Source organism: Bidens hawaiensis, unplaced genomic scaffold (assembly GCF_021521415.1).
Source record: "Bidens hawaiensis isolate Kalapana, Puna unplaced genomic scaffold, B.hawaiensis_p1.1 tig00000978_1, whole genome shotgun sequence".
Classification (NCBI taxonomy): domain Eukaryota; kingdom Viridiplantae; phylum Streptophyta; class Magnoliopsida; order Asterales; family Asteraceae; genus Bidens; species Bidens hawaiensis.
In genome coordinates, this window is record NW_027491058.1 from 305,936 (window position 1) to 317,025 (window position 11,090).

Here is an 11,090-nt window from a genome sequence, read left to right on the forward strand (position 1 = left end):
AGTCAATTTCAACCCCGTCCCTCAAATATTCATTTATTGTTTAACTATTTTAACATTGAGGACAATGTAAACCTTAAGTGTGGGGATGGGGGAAATTTGAAAATTTTAACCCGATAGTACCTCGAAGAGTGTTCAAAAACCAAATTGTTAACTGTTAAATATTACCATTAATGCCAAGTTATAGGTTTCTGGTAATGGTTGGTTTTTCTGCTTCTCGATAGTCTTACTCACAAATGTTTTCATAACGAGTAGTTGAAAATGGGGTCGTTTAGGCGGGAATAACGTGTCATGGGGACATGTACACATGTTTATATCGGCAACCTTAGTCCTCCGGTACGTGTGTGAGTTGACCACATATATATAATACATAGTACATACATGTCATTTGAGTGCTTTCATCGACGTTCATGGATCACGGGATCGTAGTTGGCAAAATGCAAAAGTGATAGAGGCAATTAGGTTAAGCCTCGTCTGGATGAGCGAGAGTGTGGGTACCGGGGGTTGGGCCTCATACATTATACATATGAGCGTGGGTAATGAGAGGTGCGGGGAGTTGGTTCCCTTAGAAAACATTTCTTGGACCAATTTTTCATTTGATTAACTCCGATATTATGTTACGAGAAGATCCGGCTTAATAGTTTTATTTGTATTTGTTTTTGTTTTTGTTTTTGTATTGGTTCCATTATTAAGCATCACGTTTATTATGCTTGAAATAAAAAATAGTAAAAAAAAGATGTTTGTTTATATTCAGTTACGCAAGTAGTAGTTCGTCTATGTCTCTAAAAAAAATGAAATCAGTATGTATGTTAGTTTTGTTTATTTAGATGTTTTGTAATAAGCCGGGTCGGATCGTTTGAGCTACTTGAAAATTTCCCTTCCATACCCTTACACCTAGCCCCGTTACAACCCTTTTTAAGTCCTCTTGATTTGCATTTGTGTCAAAGCAGTTTTATGGATGGATACTTGTTTATGAGTGATACTAAGAGTAGAGTGATACTAGCACATTTTTTGCTAGTCAAGATATTAAACCGAGAGGAGATATGTTATATTATGAGTGGTATGAGCATGTGTGCCTTAACCGGAAACAAAGTACACTCGTCTGGGCGGCTCTATTTTTTTTATAGCATCATTTAACCTTATTTGTGGGATGTCAATCTAAAAAGTATCAATCTGAGAAACTGGGTATGACCTTAAACCTTACTTGTATTAATGGCGATAATTCACATACCTATGATGGAGGTTGATGTTTGCTTTAGAGTTTGCTTGAGGGCAAGCAAAAGACAAGTGTGGGGATGTGATGGTCGGGTCTTGTATAATAGTTCTTTAATTTTGTAGTTTTTAATTAGTTTTTCATTAGAACAATGGTACTTCAAGTATGCTTTTGATTTATAGGTTTGTGAGAGTTAAAGATATATTTGGAGACATTTATGAGCATGATTTGGAGTCTCGAGAAGATCGGAGCCACTACACAAGTGTTGGAAATGAAAAGAAATAAGTTGGTTGAAATTCAGCTCCCAGAGTAAGCTACTCTGGGATCAGGGTAACCTACTATGGAGGCCAATTTAACTCAGAGTAAGGCAGTCAGATTTAGAGTAAGGCAATCAGATTCAAAGTAAGGGATTTCCACCCAGAGTAAGCTATGCCAGAGGTCAGAGTAGCTTACGCTGATACGCGAAATTCAGATTTAAAGCTTGGGCCCTGCTTCTATATAAATGGAAAAACCCTAAATTGTGGGTAATCCGATTCCAACCATTTTTTGGATGACTTTTGGCCACTTTGGGAGCTACATAACACCTCTAATCACTACAACATCCATGTTTCATCATCCAGAATCAATAATTGAAGATCATATGATGACCATGAGTGGCTAATCTCTTATAATCTCACCCGAGATGTATAGTTTGTAACTTTTACAGTTTTTCTCATGTGACTAAGAACAATATGGATAATTATTTATGGTTGATATACGATTATTGATGTTTAGTATTTCTGTGTGTTCAATCGGTTTAGGTTTACGTTGGTTTGAACGATTTGTTACCAGTTTCTAGATAATTGATCATATGATTGTTTGATTAGATTGAATACGATAAAACATACAATTGCCCTTAACTGAGTCACACTGGCAAGGACTGTTTAATAACCAGTGTCGTGTGTAAAGCAATTGTTGATGTCTAAGGTTTTGTCTGATTGATCAGTCTGTAGTTAATCCTTAGTAATTAATATGTTAGGTTGCATGAGATCACTGTAGGTTGCATACTTGAATTCCCGAGTGTGATTTGCTTTGTTAATTTCTTGAAACTCATTTATTTGCTTACTTGCGTAATTCCATTATTCGCTTATGTGATCAGCACTAAAAATCAGTTACTTCATAATATTAAAGTTGTTTACACGAATCACATTGACCACATACTCCTGGTGGATACGATACCTTACTTATCCTATCTAGATAATTTAATTAGGTTTTTGATTGACTTAAACGACGGTCATCATGTAGAAAAGGTTTACCAGCCGATCTTATCCCTATTAAATTAAACAAGTAATAATAAAGATTTTTCTTCTTCACTTGGATTGAAGCTTAGGTATTATTAACTAATACCTAATTCGCTAAGATCGATTGCTCTGATACCAACACTTCTCACACCCCAAACTAAGGCCTAGGAGTGTGACCCAAATGTTGGTACCGTTTTTGTAAATAAATCAGAGTTACGGGTTTGTGCGGAAATATTAGCGTGGATTAAAATATTATATTTACATAATCAAAACACGGGATTTAAAATACTCATTAATGTTTACAAAATAATTACTTGTTTATCAAACCACCATTTACATATTTTAAAGTTTAACAAAAAGATCTGAGCCATCAGATCATCTACCATCCACTTCGATTCTTCAAGGGACTAACCTTCGTTACCTGTAAAACAGTTTGCATATACGTCAGCAACACCTGCTGGTGAATAAGCTGACGCATAAAATACTTTCTTTAATTGATTACCCCTCGAGACATAACTTAGGTCCGACCCATCGTGGCTTAGGAATAATCAAGTTAAAAACAAAACACAATTATAAACTTAAGCTCTCCTCGAAACCGCTCAGCAAACACCGCAGCGTTCGAGGTTACTTAGCTACCATCAGTATACACATGATTACCCTCTCTCGGACGTAACTTAGGTCCGGCCCATCGTGGCGGAGGCTTATAACCAGGTGTGGTGCGGTGTGCCCACCTACTTACCACATATGTACGGATCCAAACAAACGTACACGACAGCCTGAGGGCCAACGATTACTTTTTGTTTATAATGTTTTAGATATACGTAATCTCATATAATTCATTTATTTGACTCGATAATACAAGTTTATAAAAGTTGGGCGTATTCACCTTTAGAAAAGATCAGCTTCAATTCACTGATCGGTTCGTCTTTCTTTAGATATCTCGGACCTATAGTACGAGTATAACCTTTTGTTAATACCAGGTCATTAATTTGGCTTAAGACCTTTAGTCTCTTTTGTATAATCTTTACATCGATTATATTTTCTTTATAAACCTTTAGTTCAAAATACTTTTCTTTCTTTAACAAGTTTAAACCATTAGTTTTACTTGTTTATTATTCTTAAACACTACGTTTCTTCTTCTTGAAGAAACTTATTATTTATTTCTTTATTATTATCTAAAAACCATTTAAATAATAATTACACTTTATCTATAACAAAGAATTATATTCTTATATTTATCTTTATATTTTCTTTGTTTTACTTTCTTTTGTTTATTATCGAGGTATCGAGTATATCCTCGACTTAGGGTTTTAAGCTTTTAAATATTTTATTAATATTTTATTCAGAAATTATCCCTACCTTGGTTGACTTATCAAACCCTAGATACTTGGGAAGCACTTCGACGCCTTTTCGTTTTTCGAGCTTCCCTTGATCAACATTTTCTCTGGCACGCGAATCGAGGCACACCCACCTTAAATTCTTCGTTGGCATGCACTTCGAGGCGGACGACGGGTCGTCTCCATGGTGGCGTGTTCTTCAAGAGAGTGTTATCGGTGTAAGGCACATACTTTGGTGTATCATCGGTTTGGCATGGAAAATGATGAGATCGGTGGCACGTTTTACGAGGTAGAGTGAGAATGAGATTTCTAGAGAGAGAAAGTGATATAACAGGTTTGGGTGATGAGTGAGAGGGCTGGAACCCTCTATTTATAGGCTTATCTCAGGACCCATCGCAATCGGACAAAAAATTCAGAATTTTCTTTTTTAGTCCTTTAACTTTGAAACTTGGCATTTTTGGTTTGAAATTTTCATGATGTTACAATAAAGGCATGAAATAGTGCCAAATTAGAGTCATCAACTTGATGAGCTTGAGGAGCAGAGTAGGATAAGCTGCTTGTGGGTTTCTTGAGCCAGATGGTGCTTGAGGAGCTGCAGTGGTTTTGAAGACAGAGTTAAAAACTAGCTGCCTTGTAAACTTTTTGACTCCATTAACAACATGAACAGTAGGGTGTGCATGGCTCAGAAAAGCTGTGCTTACTCCAGACCCGGTGGATATCCCAACCTGATTAAGAGAATTGATGTGATTACCCATTCTGAGTTTGTCATCCATCTCAAATGAGTTAATGATGGATTTCTAATCAGCAAGAGTAGTGATCTGTAGGTTAGTTGTCCTCTTGATTGTGATCACACTACTATTCCAGGTATACGGAAGGGAGTTTAACAACTTCTCATTTATTTCAATCTAGTCATAATCAATTCCAGCATTCTCGGTTTTGGTAATTAAAGTTTCAAATCTATGGATGAGTTTTGTCACCCTTTAGCATGCCTTTCCTACTGTTTCTCATCTCAGTGTTTCCCTCAAACTTACTAACCAATGCATCCCAAAGGCCTTTAGAAGTGGTGTGATTTCTCAAAGTTTGAGCAATTTCGTGTGATAGGCAAACACTAAGAACACCATAAGATTTGTTGTCATAACTAAACTTTTTTCTATCTTCATCATCATAAGCAGTCACAAGCTTTGGAACTGGTCCATAAAGAGTAGTGGTCATGGGAATGTGTGGACCATTCTCAATGGGTCTAAGAAGTCCATAATCAAGGATTCTAATGTATTTCTTGAAACGCCACTTGAATTCTTCAAAATCATTGTCCCATCTCAGTAGCTTTGGAGGCTTGTTGTAGTTCCAGCCCCATTCTCAAAGATCATGTTACTCCTTATGTGGCATTCGTCATTTTCGGTTTAATCGTATTTGTTCTTGTACGCCAAACCCGACCCATTTTATCTTTCGGATTCTTTGATATAAATAAAAATAGTGGTTTTTATGTTAAAATTTGTTTCACACTTGTTGGATCGCGAAACGTCCTTTTCGGTACCTTAAAACACCCTTTTATGGCCAAAAACGTCTAAAAACAAACTTCATGGGCCTAAATCGTCAAAACCAAAGCTGGAGACCAAATCCCACTCCCATGGGCGCCGCTCCACGCGTCCATGAAGAATGAGGTGGTCACGGGGCGCGGCCACAGATCTGCAGACCCACCAGCTCGTTTTTGTTTGCATATTGCCTTGTTTGACCATGTACTCCAATCAAAATGAATGAAACCTCTTGAAAGCAACATTATACCTAAACCCTTACCTAAAAGAATTACCTAAACCCTATATAAACAAGACCAATTCCTCCTTTTGTTGATTGCTCATTCACCCTAACACTCTTCAAATCTAAGTTCTAAGTATTCATCTTTCAATTCTTGATGGTTTGACTTCTCAATGTCAAACTAATGTTAATCTTTATTTCTAACTAATTCTTGTTAACTAAAGCTTGTTATTGTAGCTTGATTAAAACATATTCTTCTTGTTTCCTTGGCTTTCCCTTCTTCGGCCATGGTCGGTTTCGGTATTGCTAGGCAATGCTACATGGAGGACTATTATAGTCCTTGTTAAACACTTTAATTTATGTTTTAATTTTGTTTAAGCTTGTTAATATTGTTTAGTTCCTAGTCATTTTAGTTTCCAAATCATGTTAATAGTTCAATGGTATTTGGTTATGTGGTTACCATCCTCGGTTTCATTCTGAATCAAGAACCGAACCAAAACTGAACTTTTGTTTAAATACTTTATTATTAATATGTTGTATGTAAGACTTGAGTACTATCATTTCTAAGTTTATTCTAATGAGTTACCATCCTCGGTCTTATTCCTATTCAAGGACCGAACCAGACCGAACTCTCATTTAACTCTTTATTTAATTGTTTTAAAACAAGTTGTATGAAAGATTTAAGTGTTTAAGTTATTTATTTACATTTTTGTATTTGTTATTATAATATGGATTTGTTGGACCCAAACTTGGTCACATATAAAGTCTTGAACCAACCAAACCAAACAGACCGAACTAGACCGAGTTCACTCGCTTAAAACACACTAGTTGTGTTTCGGGCCACCGAATCTCACATTTTCTTTTTAAGATCTTTTACAAACTAATTATACATGTTTTCTTAAAGTACTTGGTTGGATCAAATTGATATTATAACAAGCTTGGACCGATAAAACCTAACACCCACTTAACATCAATGTTTGGAGTTTATTCTTAATAGAACTTCTAACATTAGTTAAGTTTCTATTTTAAATAATTTATCTCATGATATTTATCACTTTGGAATGTCGGGTTCGGACTTGACAATTTATCAAGACCCGAACCGACTAACCGAACACTCATTAAAGTCCCGTTTTGGTATATTTAACAAGGGGTCGTGCAACTATTGCATTAAACCAATCCCCATATATTAACTTAACAAGGATTAAGTAAAACTAATGAATAGAATACCAAGACCCGATTTCGAGCAAACTTACTTTTCAAAAACCATTACTTTAATTTCTTATGTATTTACACTTTAACCCTCAAACTTTAATTATTTATCTTACTTGTCATGTTATTTTACTTTAAAGATTTTAAGACAATCTACTCCCCTTTTTTACGCTTATATACTTTTGGGGGTGGCATGCATACGATATTCAAACTTACTTGTTTTATGATCTCATTATCAAGTCCACAATTCAACATTATGTGTTCCTACGAATATTTGCTCGATCTTTGTTTATGCCTCAAATTGATTATATGCACAAGTGTATATTTTTATGTTGTTGTTGAGCCTTAATAAGTATGATCATACGCAGCCCTTACTACTTTAGCCTTATGCTAGTAGAATAGGGCCTCATTCTTCGAGTATTTTGGTTGTTACCAAATAGAAAGGAGCCACAGTTATTTAACATTTACAATGGTTGTTGCATTATTCTATTTACATATGTGAATTGTGATTTTTGCCTCATTATATACATATATCAAAAACTAGTGTATTGCTCACCAACATTCGTGTTGATCAAATCTATTTTTATGCATGCTATAGGCTTAACTTGAAGGCTCATCACTTAGGTTATACCTTTAGGATATTTCAATGAATTTAGTGTTGATGCAATTGTTTGTATTTTATCTTGAACAAGTTGTATTTGTAATTATTGAATGAAATAAACGAGTTGAGTAAATATTGTCACTTTAATAGTGTCATGGTGTTCTTGAGCAATCCGTTGCACTCCAGCATGTTCTGTCGCCTTTGGTCGGGGTGTGACACCTTACGGCCTCATTCTTAAGCTCTTCATTTACATTTTCCATGGCTTAAACAAACTCAAGATCAACACAAATTAAACTGATTTTGCTAAAAAAAAGTTCAAAGTGATCGAGTACTAAGTAATCGAATGACCAAGTCATTTCTTAGAAAAATTGTAAGAGTAATGTAATCGAATGGTGATGTAATCTAATCGAATGGGATTCTAATCTAATCGAATAAGATTCTAATCTAATCAAATGATCTAATCTAATCGAATGGTGATTCAATTAGAATAGATAATGATTCGATTACAAATGATTCTGAATTCGATTCGATTGCTTTGAGACTCGATTAGATAACTTGTAGATTCGATTAGATCACTTGTTGATTCGATTAGATTGAATGAAGACTCGATTCGATTACTTGTGAATCAATTAGACAGCTTTCTGTTCAATTCGATTAGAACACTTTTTGAAAGTACATATTGTACTTTCTGAGTACTTTTTCACCTTTTCCTTTTTAAGAAAGTCACATCAATCTCTTTAACATATTACGGATCTAAGAAACATCCATTCTTAACAACATTTATACCAAAATCTTGATTTTTGAACACTTTTTTTTACCCAAGTTTTCACAAACTAACACACAAATTCAAGACCTGAAGCTTGAACACTTGTACTTTTGAGCTTTTAAACACCTTTTCTTCAACTTTTGGTACTCGTAACCCACAAGAACACTTGAAAGCCCGTCTTCAACACAAACAAGACCAAAATCCAAGGTTGTGACCCAAGATCCACAACTAGTAGAGCCCGAAAGCTCTGATACCAATTGTAGGTCCTATGGACGAATCAAACAACACAACAACTAGTCTACTTGGATCAATCTCAACACTAGTTAGTGGAAATCACTAGTGATGAACCGAGATCTCAGATCTTGTTTGGTTTGTTTATTTGCCGTGAGGGACGAGTGAAAAGAGAAGAAGAGAGTTTGTAGATAAGGATAAGGTTAGATAATTTACATAAGGGTTAAGGTTTGCATGAGAGACACACACTATTTAATCATAGTGTGTGTTCTCATGCATTATACATACATTATTACGGCCCAATGGGCTTCATGTTACATAGCCTCGGGCCCAAACATTCAAAGAAAACAATCCGACTGGCTAACCAACACAAACGTTAAAGTACGAGTAAATACAGAAAACTAATACCAAAATAGGCCTTACATTAACTTGTTCGATTGACCTAAATATGACAATCACTCCATAATTGCCCTGTTGGCTAATGGCTCATATATTTAAATTCATTAAGAACTTAGAACAATTGACACCCGGTTGAACTTTATATAATCTAGATCAAACCATGGACTATGACAACATAGCGGTTTTGAGCATTCAACAAATAAAGTCCCAACTTAACAAACAAGTTCCATTAAAATAACGTGACGAAGAAACATTTCTTTTGAGTTGTCATAAAGTGTTAGCAACCGAACATCCTTTTTGTATTTTTCGGACGTACCCAAAGTTATTTTTTTATATCTACTTCTTTAGAATATTGGTTACGAAGTTTATTTTGATTGTTCATTGATCTTTGATCCATATTCGTTTGTATTTTTAAGAAACGTGAATTCGTACATCATTCTTATTTTCTTTATTAAATCGGTTTACGTTTGTAATTTCAAATCTCGTGGTCTATGACCCATTTTTCTTAAACGTAACCGTTAAGGGAAAATTGAGATTATGAACATGTATGTATAGCTACCTAATAGAAACCGCATTTTCATTTTATTTCTACATTTTACTATCGGTGATCGGTTCTCTCCAAACGAATTCGTTTACTTTGAACCGGAATTGTGTCCCATGTACACGCTGAGTTTATGTTATGTTATTTATTACACAAATTGTTTTTGATTATTCATTTACTTCTCTTCCACGCAATGTTTTATTTGAACATTTGTTTGTTCGTGATTTCATCAATCTGAGACAAATGTGTTATTTTGCTTTCAAAAAAAAATTCAATTGTTTATTTTGATAAAATCAAGGTTATTGTTGGAAATTTTCTTTTTATAGACCTATGTGATTTTGATATTAAAATTTCGTTCACCCATTTCACTTTATTATTAATTTACATGTTCGTAAGATGTAATTGTTTATTCATCTCAATGTTGCCGCTAGTTACGTTGAATATTATTCAGAGATTTACATTCGTTAAACTGTTTGATATTTTGATATATAACAGTTTCGTTTATCTAATCTATTCTCGAACCCAATGCGTTATCAAATTTATATGTTCATATTGCGTTGGTTAAATGCTACGTTTACCTACCATGTTATTCTCGATCCAAGTATTTCAATTACATCTTACGATGGTTATAATTCTAAATGTTTCGTTCTTTAATTTCATTACCTCGTTTATTTCGTTTTCAACATCGTTCACTTGGTTTAGACACAATGATTCTATTTACTTGACTTAGTGTTTTAACGTTGTCCTTGGCATGAACGGTCTATTAGTGTGTTTTGTAATGTTTTACCCTTTTTAATTCATTAATTTTTTTGAAGTTCTATATGAGAATATTTTTTTTTCTTTATCTAAGGTCTATGTTTTAAAACCACACAAGTTATATGGACCATCCAACGATAGAGGTAATTACGGGTCGACATGTAATTATCAAAGTCCTCGCATGGAAAATATAATAAGTACGGTTGTGTGAAATAACTCGAAACTTGGAATGATTTTGGAAAAACGGGACAAATGCAATATTATAAGGGCATGGTGGATACGCCGCTGGTACATCCTATATATAAGTGTCCTTGTCATATTTCCCATTTATGACGTCTTTCGGTTCATTCAAAGATCGGCGTTATTTTTTTATTTAATATGTATATATAATTGTTTAAACTTTGAACAACTTTTACTTTTTTCTTCTAAAATTTTATTTTTATTTTAATTTCGGGACGAAATTTCTAAAAGTTGTGAATCCTGTAACATTCATTAATTTTTAAACCCGAAAACCCGACCCGTTTTAAATTTCCGGTTTTGTTTCTATTTAAATTTATATATTTTTATAATATTATTAATTAATCTTAATTTTCGTTAATGTATTTTATGTGATCATTTCTATGCAATTATATTTTTCATTACCCTTGTAGTATTATATACAAAAGGGTTTAACTATTTTAATAAACTTTATGTAATTAAAACATATATTAGTTTTTTTATTAGTTAAGTAACATAATAATAATAATAATAATAATAATAATAATAATAATAATAATAATAAAAGTAGTAGTAGTAGTTAAATAATTTGAATGACCCATTAAACTATTTTTAATTTGTGTTTTAATTATATTTAACATGATTTAATATCTTTAATTCCATAAGACATATGTTAGTGCACGGTTTTGCGTCTCGAGTCTTTGTATTTATCTTTAACGTATTTGTCGTTTTGTTTAATGTAATAAACAATTATTTATCTAATTAGTTCGTTAATGTAAGGTCTAGTTCGCT